This window comes from Cydia strobilella, chromosome 21 (genome assembly GCF_947568885.1).
Source record: "Cydia strobilella chromosome 21, ilCydStro3.1, whole genome shotgun sequence".
Taxonomy (NCBI): Eukaryota; Metazoa; Arthropoda; class Insecta; order Lepidoptera; family Tortricidae; genus Cydia; species Cydia strobilella.
In genome coordinates, this window is record NC_086061.1 from 7,640,975 (window position 1) to 7,656,260 (window position 15,286).

At 38.6% G+C, this 15,286-nt stretch overlaps 1 long non-coding RNA gene across 1 annotated transcript in view; it reads right to left on the reverse strand.

Moving 5' to 3' along the window:
• Positions 1-15,286, reverse strand: part of LOC134751125 (uncharacterized) — a 223,790-nt gene that overhangs the window by 78,692 nt on the left and 129,812 nt on the right. The window lies entirely within an intron of this gene.

Sequence of the window (15,286 nt, forward strand, 5' to 3'; positions counted from 1 at the left end):
ATATTGTTTTCTTTTTGTATACTATATAAATGAGCCAGAGCTAAGATTCCTAGCTTAGGGTTCTTCTGAATAAAAAAAAAGAAAAATCGTTCTATTCCTGTGAGACCAAACTAGGATTCCTAGGCTATGGACTCTGTACTTCTTGTATTTCTAACAATGTTTAGATTTTAATGTGGGTACATCTAACTTCTTATCTGTACATGAGTTTCTAGGTCTCCACCGTTCTATGAGTTTCTAGGTCTCCACCGTTCTATGAGTTTCTAGGTCTCCACCGTTCTATGAGTTTCTAGGTCTCCACCGTTCTATGAGTTTCTAGGTCTCCACCGTTCTATGAGTTTCTGGGTCTCCACCGTCCTGTGAGTTTCTAGGTCTCCACCGTCCTGTGAGTTTCTAGGTCTCCACCGTCCTGTGAGTTTCTAGGTCTCCACCGTCCTGTGAGTTTCTTGGTCTCCACCGTCCTGTGAGTTTCTTGGTCTCCACCGTTCTTTTTAACACCTCTCCGTTTTGCCTCGGAACCTCCCGAGCGAAACGAAAAGGAGCTTATTCTGAACATGCTTCGCTTACTAATAATTATGCTCGCTCAGCATCTCCACCATTTTGTCGTGACGTCTATATCTATGCAAGGCTGGCAACTAGAGTAATATTCTTTATTACCCTAATATCAAACCATGCCTGAGTTCTAACAAGACATAACGACAAGATACATCTGAGAATATACCACATATTACTAAAGAGTGAGAGATGAAGTGATTTCTAGATTTATATTCTGATCTAGATTCTATTACAATTTACCTTCTATTCTAGTTTCTATTCTGATTGTTTGGCGGAGATTCTTTCTCCGCCGCGGGCCTCCACAACTCCCCTTATAGCCCGACCCTGTCCACTCACAACCATTTGGCTTATTCTTGGCTGTTTCTGTTCTAATTCTCATTCTTCATTCTTGGATATCCCTTCATCTCTCTAGTACAAATAATGATGATACTATATTTCTAACACTCACCATTTAAAACCCGCAGGTCTTCTTTCTTTCTTCACAACTTACTTCCCGCCCACGCGAACATTGTTCCGTTGGGAAAAAAAGTCTTCTACCTCCTACTGTCAAAGATTAGTTAAACCTTTTTATATTCTGTCAGTGCTGCCAGTATAACAATTAAAAACTGTTTAAGGCATACACTTACCTGCTATTTTGTTGAGGTTCGCGTTCGACGCGACACAACCGGTAGCGTGCGGGCGGGCACGCGTCGGGAATACATTAAATTATTATGTCTCACCCTCACCCACGTTACCTTTTGGACGCCAATGACGGATATATCTGCAGCGCAAGTCCAACGCCAAAAACTGATTAATCCGTCATAGACCACAGAGCAACACAGACCTACGTGCATGTGCATAAAGTTCAATTTCAGTTTTGACACGTCCGAGTGACAGCTTTTGTGTTTGACATGGCGTCGAAAAGGTTAATGGACAGACAGCATTTGATAGACATAGACATAGACATAGACATAATTTATTGGTAATAAGGTATTACAGGTCACAATTTTTTGTTAATTTTACACATCTTACATCTTTCAATTATATCACAAATAAATTATTATTATTTTTTTATTAAACAATTCAATATTACACGTTACAACTGCATTAAATCAGGTTTGATGCAATTGCTAAAGTCAAGCACAGAAACTTGACTGGCCATTATCACACAGGCATTGGGAAATGCATACATTTTTGTTTGCGTCTTTCTTGTACTTACCTAGACATCGCAAAGTTAAATGAACTGCACCCTTACAGGAGGGATACATGTTTTCAGGCCCTGAGACTCAAATAAGAAAAACATGTACACGGGTCGTTAACTTTTGACGTTTTTTCCACGGAAGTGACCTTTTTCTGAACTGTGTTAGACCCCGTTGAATTAGCAATAAGCTACCTACATCTTCTTCTTCTTCTTCCCTTGTCCCAACTTCATTTGGTTGGGGTCGGGCCTTCTTGTGCGTCTCCGCCAGGTCGTTCTGTCCTGAGTTGTCAACGATGAGATATCTTGGTTTCGCAAGTCTCTATTGATAGTGGACCACTAAGAGGCTGGTGGTCTGCCCCCTGTTTTTTGTTTAATAAGCTACCTACATCGGTCACATCAGTGTGACAAACGCCTTTGATTCCACTTTATTTGTTCCATCACCGGATGTGCGAGGGTGGAAGTGAATGTACATTTCAGAATACCAAAAATTTATTTATACCTTATGCTGAAACACCTATGCTCTTATGTATTTCGTCGATTAGGTACCTACATCGACTTCAGGTACCTATTTCGTTTATTATGTATGACAAAAAATTGAATCCCGAGCGTAGTGAGGGTTTAAGTGTTAACGCCCAAAGGTCGAAATAATTTTGCTGCCATGTGAATGTGACACATGCTGCTTATTTTCACATCGCCTATGAGGAAATTATTGTTTATACCTAAATATTATTTATGTGCGCAGCAGCTACAAGTTAAAGAAATAGTGTTGAAAACATAAAAATAGTGTCCTAAAACAGAAAAGTGCCTCTTTGATCCCTTCCTAGCAGGGAAGAAAAACCCCTTTTCCGAATAGGTTATGTGAAAAGCTTACCTCGTCGCTGCGCGTACAAAAGTCGCCATGTGTTTTTAACCTACTTTACAGGAGACACAAAAAACTGTTTATTTCGATAATTATTGGACATAAATGAATCAATATTTTTGTGACAAAAGTATTTGCACTTTAACATACATTAAGGAATTACATGAAAAAATATTTCAGTTTTAATAATATGAAAAAAAAAACTTTTTCATAAATATGTCACATAGCGAGTTTTGTTTGGGTCATAAATAACCTCTAAGTGTCTTACCATTACATGGTTAGATTTAATTGTTAAGGACCCTATACATTTTTTGTTCTTTATCGTCACATGGCTATTTAATAATATGATGTGAGCGTTCAATAAAACAGAAAAAAATGATATGTAAGTCAATATAATTGAATTTTAATCGTGAATTAATAATCTACGTACTTTTTTATTATAACAGTAAAGCTGTTTCAGTCAATATCTTTGAACTAAATATGTTTACCTAGGTAACTCATTTAAATTGGTTTGATAATTATTTGCCAGCCCAATAAGTAATCAAATAATATACATATACGAAGCAAGGAGAAAAACGATAAAAAACTATTTTTTCTAGTTTTGTAATCAAAATGTTGCCTTTAAAATCTTGAAATGTAAAAAGTCTCATCTCTTTAAGGACTCTCTTCTTTCTGCCCTTATCCCACATTATGTGGGGTAGGCACAACAAGTTTTTCTCTTCCATTCTCCTCTATCTTTGGTCACCTCAGCACTCACTCCTTTCTTTCTCATATCCTCTTTCACACAATCCATCCATCGTTTTTTGGGTCTACCATCCGCTCTCCGTCCATCAGCATTCATCCCTAACATTGTTTTGCCTATGTGACATTCATCTTTCCTCATTACATGCCCATACCACGGCGCGAACCTATATACTACTCCTCATCTTCTCCGTTACCGGTGCTACTTTCAAACTTCCCCTTATATAATTATTCAACAGTCAAATATCAGATGACAGTCTCATAATGGATTGTCATTGGTTTTTCCTGCATTGCTTTATTAAGTAAGTAATCACAGTGAAGTTAGGTTGTTTTCATGATTCAAGTTGTCAAAAAATGGGTGATAATTAGAGGCTCTGGTACTCGCCGATGCGCACAGGGAGAGGGTCAGGTGCAGGGCTCTAAATGAATTCCCTGCACCCGATGAACTGCCGAGGACGCGTCAACAAGGGCACGAACGGATGCAGCAAAGCCAAAAGGACGACCTGGAGGACTTTCGCTACGGATCTCATACCATAGAGGCACACTGCAGTCAAGAATGCAATCGTTGGGCCGTAGAGTGTCGCACCATGACGGCGGCTCTTGGATTAGGGAACGTTTCGCTGCGCAACGTATTAATGACTATGTTGGGCAGCGAAAGGAAATGGAACGCAGTTGCCTTCTTCTACTACACCGTCATTTCAAGGAAGGAGGCCGCGGAAACGGAGCGTGAGAGTAGGAGCTGAAGACGCGCACCCGAACCGGCGCAGACGGCGGTGAAGAAGATGGGCACAATTTGCTGTCCGCCTAAACCCCTAGCAGGGCCAGCGGGCTGTGGGGGTCCGCACTACACGGCGCTACACGATTGGCAGTGGGTCAAGCGTCAATGACTCTCCTTTCCAGCGGTGTGGGTACTCCGGAGTAAGATAAGCCAGGGCCGATGGAAGGAGTAGAATCTCAGGCATCCCGCACCTCCTTAAAAACGGCCAGAAGGGTAAGTAAGTATTTATTTGCAAAGAATAAGTAGGTACAATAGTGTCTTAGGTGGTAAGTGACAATTGGTTGCTTATTCTGCTATTTGTACTATACAGGTTGTACTAGCATGCAAAAATCTTAAAACTAGAAACTACTACAAATCTGGCTGAGCGCCGGAGTGGCTTTTAGTGGGTATATCTCCTTTTCTCCTCTTACTAGGAGAGGATGGTTGCAGGAGGGAGTCCCACATATCCAAATGCCTCCCCAAGCCGGAGGGCCTTTGTCAACAAAAAAAAAATAGTTATTTGTTATACAAGGGTGCAAAGTTGTATTTTACCCGCGAGTGTGGAATTGAAACACGAGCAAGCGAAAGCATTCTATAGTTGAACCACGAGCGAAGCGAGAGAAAATAGAATCCTGAGCGTAACGAGTGTTTCAACACACGAGAAGTAAAATATATTTGCACCCGTGTGTAGCACAAAACTTTTCCCCTCACTATAGCGAGAAAAGTGCAACATCCACAGGCGTTAGATCATCTTCATCACTGGAATCACTAATTTTTTTACGATAATACGATATTATAACAGAAAACTCTGGAAGTTGTGTATTGTATGTTCGACTCAACTTGTGCGTTCAGAATTACATTCAACATCATTAAAAAAAACAAAAGTTACTTATGTAATTCAAGGTTTATGACTTAAAATCATTAAATAAATCTAAATTTGGTATTTTTTATTAAATTCTCAAACCATTTATTCATGATAATTAATATTGAACGAACCATTATTATGAGCGTTTTACGTTTTGTTATCTGTCAAAAGCTACTCAAACACGCTCTATCCAAGGTCAAATTACTTTCCCCACTAGTGGATAAAATGCGTTTTTCCCCGCTTGTATTAAAGGATAAAAGACAGCTTTCCGAGCTAGTGAGGGGAAAAGATTATTAAGGAATTCCAAAAAGTTGAGTTTTAAATAATTTCCGAAATAAACCTGCAATCAATTAAAAGTCGGGCTTTTGAAAATATAGACAAAAAATATTAAGGTAAACTCTTCTTCCTCGCGTTATCCAGGCATTTTGCCACGGTTCATGGGACCCTGGGGTCTGCTTGACAACAGAACTAATCCCTAGTTTTTACGAAAGCGACTGCCATCTGACCTTCCAACCCAGAGGGGAAACTAGGCCTTATTGGGATTAGTCCGGTTTCCTCACTATGTTTTCCTTCACCGAAAAGCGACTGGTAAATATCAAATGATATTTCGTACCTAAGTTCCGAAAAACTCATTGGTACGAGCGTGGGTTTGAACCCGCGACCTCCGGATTGAAAGTCGCACGCTCTTACAGCTAGGCCACTAGCGCTTCACATGAAATAATCATGTTTAGTAATAGGGACCTGTATACAACTTGAGGGTAGATAATAGTTTAATATACGGTAGACTCGATTGTTATAAGAAAATCCCGCTATGTATAGTAAAATGCACAGTCTAGAAACATAACATCGACTGCAACTAGTATAAAAATATCGCTATGTGCGAGAAACTACATATCGGGAGCAATAGCATCTAATCATTTTTAAATAAACTTGTAGAAAATATCGCTATGTGTCAAGCATCACATAGCGAGCACACGTCTGTAATTGCTGTTCAAATAAGCTAATGTAGTTATGTGATTTATTCCAGTTAGCGATTATAGGAAGAGCATTCATTGTATGGGCGTCACATACCTACATTTGATAAATCCTTAAATATTGAAATAAGCGCCACGCTGTTTTTGGAGCATATGCGTATAGAAATAAGGTTCAAAATGGCATTAAAACCGAAAAATCGTTAAAAATCACATAGCGACTTTTGTACGCGCAGCGACGACCTGCCTGTGTAATGACGTGTAATAGTGTAGTTATCTAATGACAAACAATTATGTATTCTGCTAGACAGAGACAACGATAATCGACCTTGTATTCGAGTCGAGAATGCGGAATGTCTACTTTAGATATGGGTTATTACCTTCCTAATAGTACCTAGATTTATTGTTCAATGTAGATTAGATAAATTTTACGAGGACAAGAGGCCTAATTCACTCGAGACAAGTGTGATATTTTCCTTTAGGTATTGAAAAATATGTGACTTGGTAATAAATTATCAATAGATGGATGAAATTTATTTATCACATATTTATTACAATACTAGAATTATACAGTGGTACAACGTAAACGAAATTAATAACTAGCTTAAATCTAAAATAGGCCCTTGAGGCATTGTACCAAGGATGCTGGCGGCATTTCCCCGCTGTATCGCAATGCTGATACGTTATGCGAGAAAGCCGCCAGCTCACATTAATTAATTAATTTATCACATTAATTTAAACGCAAATAATTATTCTAATAAAAGTAAAACTAAATCTAACTAAGAATAACAACTTATAAATAATAAGAATTTAAAAAAAACTAATCTTAATTTAAAAACATCTAAATAAGGCCCCCGCGGCATTGTGCCAAAGATGCTGGCAGCATTCCCTCGCTGAATGGCAATACTTATGCGCTGCGTGAGAAAGCCGCCAGCCACGCCTGCCACAAAGTGGTATTGTGGGGCCGAGACCTCGGTACTGTGCGCACTTTTTGCGTTCAGCCGCCTCGGCAGCCGCCCCAGCCCTGAACGAAGTTCTTGGTAGATGGGACGGAGCCAGTGTATCGACGCATGTGGCGTCCCAGACTAGCACCCGTCCCATCTTCCACGGGACCAGGGTCATACCGTCCGGTCTCTTGCCGTCGTCCCTCAAAACGCCGTTTGGTTCAAATCCTTGAACTATAACTACTATATACTATGTCTATGTAAGTACGTATGTCATACCGTACGCATGTTATAGTACCTCAGATAAAATTCTAAAGTGTACAGATATTTATGAATTTATGATAGTATAATAACTTGAACACGTGATGTTTCAAATGACTAATAACACTCGAACAAGCCCTTTTATACTAGATATGGTGTGATAAAACCATAAAGAAGGTACTAACAAAGTTAACTTTTTCTGATAAAACATAGACAAGATAAGAAATCAAATGGTACGTTGTCGTTGTCAAATTATGACAATAGGGAATATTACGCGAATTTCTGCGCAGGGGGCGCCACTACCACAATCTGAGGGTCTATCACAAAACAAGAAAATCGAAATCTAGAGATTTCGAGAGAGTCAGTGAGCCATTTTGATACCTCAAGCCAGTTACTCAGCCTTTTTCTATGAGCGTCATAAATACAATTTGCCTTGTAGCCCCGATCCGCAAGAAGAATTTGGCGCCGCCCCCGTCAGCGCGACGGAGATAATCAGTTTGAAATCTCAAAATTGAGAATTCGCTCAGCTCCTGTTGGCTCTTAATGGCAAACTGTATGTATAGATGTATACTGTAACTGGCGGGTAACGTAAAAAAGCCCAGCGGGCCGCAGATTGAGTATGGCTGCCCTAAATAACAACAAACACACGGTACGTTGCTCTCTTCTGTCCAGGGCCCGGGATGATCCAAGATTTAATTGATTCCTGAGACTTTTTTACTCCCTAGACGTGGTGTTCTTCGCTTTTATTTGCTTATTGGTTAAAAACGCGTCGATTCTATTTCTTGAACTTCATTGTAAAGTTGTTACTGTTGTTAGTGTCCTTATCATTTATGACAGTCTTATACGTGTTATCAGAGATAAGATTGAGTTGTAAAGGTTTGTCCAGTTAAACAATCCTTAGATAATAGTAGTGTATTAGGTTAGTGTGACAAATGTATTTGTTTAACCGACGACAAAACCAGTGAAGGACAATTTTTTTATGACTCACAGTTTAATAGGGAGTATGACGCGAAACTCTGCGTAGAGGGCGCCACTACCACAATCTGAGGGTCTATCACGAAACAAGAAAATGTAAATTTCGTTATCTAACATCTCTGTCACTCTTGCACATTCGAGCGATACAGAGGCAGATATCGAAATTTCGGATTCGCGTTTCCTGGTAGGTTCTCTGTAAACAAACCGCCTTGATGCATCAATGTCATATTTTATTGTCTCTGAAAAATATGTTGGCGGCCGATCGTTATATCCGCCCGATCGTGAAGTTCCTGTGTAATGTAATGTTTTGACGGTAGTCAGGTAGGATAGTAGATTCGATAGGTTCCTTCAGATAGAAAAAGCGTTTTCCCTAGGGAGTTATGAAGTTTCTAATATTATAATTAACAGTTTTTTGTCTTTATACTACATATTTGAATCGCAAATATGATGAAAAACATCGGGGCGTAATAATATTGCAAACGAGAGTATAGTTAAATCGCGACGGCTTGCCGGAGCGATTTAACTATACTCTCGTTTGCAATATTTATCTGCCCCATGTTGCACAATGTACCTACTATTAATTTTGGAAATGAAAAAAATCGATTCCTTACAAAGTATGAGGTTTTCGAAAAAATTTAAAGTGGAAATTTCGCAATTTTTGAAGGTCTCCGATGATACATCAGTAGTAAAGATTCAAACTCAGTCAAAGTAGAGTCACACAGACAACAATCCGGTCAGCTTTCAAATAAATACAATATGAGGGTGTGACGAGTTCTGGTCACGCGACGGGTCGACTTTGCTTTATGATTACCTAATAATAATATAATGACGACAGACAGATATAGTAGAGATTCAGATTTAGACAAGATCTGAGGACAGGAATCAGAAGGGGGAATTAGACAAGCGTTACCTGAAATCTCATGTTGAACTCCCGTGGAATGGAAAAAATCGTGTGTTCTGGAATAGGTAAATTCAAGGTCAGCCTTCAAATAAATACAAGACTAAGGTGTGACGAGTCCTAAATCATGAAGACTCCCTTAATGCCCATTGCCGCGGCCGCGGCCCTGCCTTCACGGGCTCACGCGACGGGGCGGACTTGACATCATGAATATCTAATAATCATATACCTGGTAGTGACCGATGTTGTACTTTGCAGCTTGTTTTTAAGGCAAGATTGAAGAAGCGAAGCTAATAGCTAGTAGTAGTATCTCCGATAATGATGATGATTGATAAAAACTATAATACCCTATGTCCTATTGTCCTTTCCCAATATGAAAATGTATCTAAATCGGTTAAGTGGTTTAAGCGTGAAGAGGTAACAGACAATCAGGGAAGCGCTGGTGGCCTAGCGGTAAGAGCGTGCGACTTTCAATCCGTAGGTCGCGGGTTCAAACCCCGGCTCGTACCAATGAGTTTTTCGGAGTTGTATGAAATATCATTTGATATTTACCAGTCGCTTTTCGGTGAAGGAAAACATCGTGAGGAAACCGGACTGATCCTAACAAGGCCTAGTTCCCCCTCTGGGTTGGAAGGTCAGATGGGTCGCTTTCGTAAAAATTAACGTCAATTCTTAGGATTAGTTGTCAAGCGGACCCCAGGCTCCCAGGAGCCGTGGCAAAATGCCGGGATAACGCGAGGAAGAAGAAGAAAGGTAACAGACAATCGGAGTTACATTGGCATTTATAATATTAGTAGGAATTTCAATATAGTAAGTAACATTCATAAACTGTTTTTTTTTTGTCATTTCCGCACAGTTTACCAACACATTGCACATATTTGCAGAGTGGCACTCATAAATAAAACGAGTGTTCAATGTAAACTGGTTGATCAAACTGTCAACAAGAGATAAGCGCCAAGTAAATAGAAGCAGTAGGTAAACTAAACATAGCAGTACATAACATTATTCGGCATTCGGTAAGTTTGTTGTGGTGAAAACCGAAATCTGGAATAGGATATCTTCCTACCAGAAGACCAACGGGGTTCGCAATCTAGCAAAACAAGCTAAATATTTGCATCAGATTACTTTGTCACACATGTTAAATATTAAAATGCAACAATCTCATTAATTTTTGAAGTAGTTACAAACGGAGCCTTTACAAGCTGATGTGGTAATAGTACATTTCAATGCAAGTGTGGAAAGTGTGTTATTATATACGAGTCTCATGGTGTCTTTTATGAGCCGTAGGCGTATAATAGACACGGGACAAATAAATAATAACACTTTCACGCGTACATTGATTGAACGACGTTTTATAATACATTTGCGAAAAAATCACAATAATAGTTGTTTGTTATACAAGGGTGCAAAGTTGTATTTTACCCGCGAGTGTGGAATTGAAACATGAGCAAGCGAAAGGATTCTATAGTTGAAAGTAGTTCTAAAATAGAATCCTGAGCGTAGCGAGTGTTTCAACACACGAGAAGTAAAATACATTTGCACCCGTGTGTAACACAAAACTTTTCCCCTCACTATAGCGAGGAAAGTGCAACATCCACAGGCGTTAGATCATCTGCATCACTGGAATCACTATTTTTTTACGATATTATAACAGAAAACACTAGAAATTCTGATTTTTACGTGAGTCGGTGAGAAGAACAGTAAAAATTTTGTTGACAATGTTGACATTTCTGTTCTGACGTATGAAATGTCAACGATGCGTTTTGAAATTGCATCGACTCAACTTGTCTGTTCAGAATTATATTTAACATCATTATAAAAAATCTAACGTTTCTTATGGAATTTTAAGGTTTATGACTTAAAATTATTAAATAAAGCTAAATTTGGTATTTTTTATTAGATTCTCAAACCATTTATTTAATGATAATTAATATCGAACGAACCATTATTATGAGCGTTTTACGTTTTGTTATCTGTCAAGCTACTTAAACACGCTCCATCCAAGGTCAAATTACTTTCCCCACTAGTGGATAAAATGCGTTTTTCCCCGCTTGTTTTAAAGGATAATAGACGGCTTTCCGAGCTAGTGAGGGGAAAAACAAATAATGGTTACATGAGTTACACTTACAGTGACGAATTTTCCCTTCAACTTGTACATTATTCAGCACTATAAACTACGTTCACAGCGTTGATTTACATTGCAAAAATTAATCACATTAACTCATTTCATACAAAAACACTCTTACAGTTGCAATTTAAGTTAATTATTTTGTTTTGATACAACTAAATTTTAAGTGAAAATAGCGGGCGCCGGTTTTACTTTTTAAATGGGCACGCGCTCACCAACAATGGGCACGCGCACGCACAAAAGGAACAAAGGCTTTTGTTTAACAGATTAGGGTCTTTGGCAAAAAAATCATTTGAGAAGATGTTGTATATCGTTGACCACACATGTATTAGGTTTCCTGTCAATGATATGCTTCCGAGAATGGGGTAGGCGACTGTTAAAGGTTTGCATAGATGGCGCCATCATAGCTTGCCCCTTTTTCTATGAGATTTGACTTAAAAAAAAAAAATTAGGCACAGCTATGCTGGCGCCATCTGCTACTGCTATATACTTCGTCCGGCCAAGCCCATTGTGACTACTACGGGCTAGCAGCACAATATACTTATCTGATGTTATGTGTTTTTGTGATTATTTGTGACGTTTTCAATCAAAAGGTACCACATTGTCGCTTGTCGATATGGTTGATTTCTAATTGAAGCTATATGGAAATAGCGCCTTACTGACAAGCGACAATAAGTACCCTTTTGGTTGAAAATTGCACATTTGATAAGGTTTGCTGAAAGTGATCAATCAGATAGTTGGGTCAAAAACGTTCGGCAAAAAATCGCAATAAAACAACATTTGCGGCTCTTTGGACTTGTAAAACTGGTGACTTCCCACAGCGTTTGGCTCTTCTTTTCAAAAGTTCCGAGACGTAGTGGTTATATACTCTTTGGCAGTAGGTACTACCTATTTTTTTCATCTCTATGGGTAAACTGTAACTCGAATAAATTAGGCATAATGTTTCATTATCTTTATATCTGGAAGTTATTTACTAACAAACCTTTGTAACTCGAAGAAAACAATAGTTAATTTACTTGCCTGTATAAATTACCTCTTTACCTGTATAATGTTTCATCTATAAGAAAAACACAAATCTATAAGTATAGTCACGTTCTGTGATTGTTGCGCCATTTAGGGTTCTAGCTCTAGCTAAATTGGACATTACATAGCGTAAGTATTCGACAACCAATTTAGCTAGGACCCTGAATGGCTCAACACACAACAACACAAACATGAACGTTTTCAATATGCTCGTTGTACAGTGTACGAGTAGTCGAGTCGCTTGTGGGGCTAATCCGGCTAATACACTTAATAGGGTCATTTTTAAGCTCTACAAGCCAATTCGAGTTTTAGTTATTCTAGTTCGTTGGCTGACTTACATATTTTATGCATGCTAGTTCTGTCCAAGGTTATTGAAACAATGACCTTCAGTCCATTAATTTACTGAAGATACGGTTTCTTTCTAGTAACCACAGACTATGAATTTATGATGAGCCCAGGCAATTGAGACTCGGTCACGAATGCTGACAGTATTGATCGTAAAATTGGACATAGTTAGGGTAAAAACGTTTAGTATTTGTAACAGTAGGACTTGATACAGGGTATATTTAGGACTATCGGACTTAAATTATTTCTGCTACTACTTAGGTAGATCCTACTGAAACAAACGCTTATTACATCGACACTTGGGAAAGGGGGCCGTTGTAGGTACAGTCAGCAGCAGAAGTTGTTAAGCGGGCGAGGTGTTCAAAATGATCTTGACGCGACTTTATTGTTAAGAGAATAGGAGCGTGTCAAGGTAATTATGAACACCACGCCCGCTTAGCAACTTCTGCTGCTAACTGTATCTACCATGGATTTCCGATGGCCTGGTTGTTTTCCGTTTCATTAAATATCAGAACATCAAATAAAACTATGAAAACGGATTATATCGCGTATATTGAATTTATAATACACGAACGCTGTAAAGAGTTCGAAACGTCGGGATGTATTATAAATTCAATATACGCGATATAATCCGTTTTCATAGTTTTATTTCCTGAGTAACTATCGCGGTAACCGAAGACAATATTATCAGAACATCGTTAAAAATACTTAAAACATAAAAAATACTTTGTCTCGAATTGCCAAAATTTTTAAATGCTTCATATTGTTACTTTCAAACAGCGACAGTAGATTTATTTTTATTTTCAAGTATTTGGTAAGGTGTCCTTACGTGGAACGGAAAACTGCTGTTTAGGATGCTGAACAGGTCGATAGCACCCGTTGGCCGGCCCAGGGACCGGACAACCCTTTCCGCGATAAAACCCTTTCAATGGGCGACACTTAAACACGGCTAACACATTGAAAGACTTTCCCTTTTGAACTGCAAGCCCATTCATACCCCTACCTTTGACTAACCCTTACCGAAAAGCTAACCAAAAATAAGGCTAGCCCTTAATAAGGGTTACCCTTATCTTTAAGCGCTTTTTATAAAGGTTTCCCTTTGCGTGAAAGAGACAGGATTAGTATATATTTACGGTAGTGTATGAAAAGGAAAGAAAATACGTGCCTAGTCAAAGAACGCCGCCGTCGCCGCCGACGATCGCCCGGATTCGAAGTAATGTGTGCTTTATGAACAAGGTAGACGACTTAAATTAGCACGCTTATATGCTAAAAGTAAAGCCCTTTATAAGGCTAACCCTTATAAGCAATATGCAAGGTGTTGGTGAGCGGATGATAAGGGTTTTGTAAGGGTATTTGGGCTACCGATTACTCAAATGTGGTAGCTTTATATAAGGGTTTTTAAAAGCAAAACAAAGGGTTTCGTCTGGCAAAGGGTATGGTGAGTTAAGCCTTATGCAATACCCTTATAAAACCCCGATAAGGGATAGCGGGCCGGTCCCTGGGCCGGCCTCACCCCATTACAAAAAGTGCCTGACGACTAGTCAAAATTCTCTCTCGCTCTTAGGTTACCTAACAGAAATAAAATAAATTTCAGGCTTTTTTCTTGCATTAAATTTATTTCCCTTTTTTTCTTAATATTCACAGACTATAAAGTATACACAGTATACACAATCGACGTCGTCAATAAATTACAGTATGTACCTAACACAGATTACAATTTTATATTATTTTATTTATTCGCTTAGGTACCAGCTTGAGTATGTAGATTACAACGCCCACGTGCATATCTACGCACACGCATGCGGTGTGCACAGCCCTTTAGTTCGGAGAAAAATACTTCGCAGTCGCGATAAGTAACACATACTTCCACAGATAGGAGCACAATTTACAATAATTTAACAAAAAAAAACACAACCGCTCTGCCTTTTTGGAAAATCGACCCTTAACTCTAGAAAGTCTTTTTTGGAAAAAATAATACAATAGTTATTTGTGTTTTGGTTGTTGTTTAACCCATCGTGGTAACATTGATACGTGTTTCAAGGCACGTGGGTTATACAAATTTTGCGTGTTACACACACAAATTTTTACACCACACCACACCAATATGAAAAACATACTAATTGTATTACATTACAAATCAAAATTACTATTAGCGCGCAAAAGTTTATCCGTTAGAATGAAAAAGCAATTCGAAGTTTAAATTACTTTTCCACCCTAGTCTGTTAAGTGGACGGACGTATGCGTTTGATGAATTTTAGATAACAATAGTAGATTGTGTCGCAAGGGAGCAAAATGACATATTTACGGCGAGGGCGTACATTGAATCCTAAACGAAGCGAAGTATTCTATAATAGAATCCCGAGAGTAACGAGGGATTCTAAAGTAGAATCCTGAGCGTAGTGAGGGATTCAAGTGTGTTACGCCCAAGATGGAAATAATTTTGCTACCATGTGACACATACTGCTTTTCACATCACCTATGAGGTAATTCTGATGTTTAAAAATATTATTTAATCTAAAAAAATAATGTGCAATTTTTTTTTTAATAGTGTCTTAGAACAGAAAAGTGTTAATTTGATCCCTCCTAGCAGGGAAGAAAAGTGCCACTTTGATCCCTCCTAGCAGGGAAGAAAAACCCCTATTTCGAATTGGTGATGTGAAAATAATAATAATGCCTAACCTAAATTCAGTAAACATCCAAAAAAATTAGGTATCAATAATTGTACTAGGTACTTACTAAAGTTATTGGTCAGACCTTCAGACTTTGTACAGTATAAAAAAATATAAA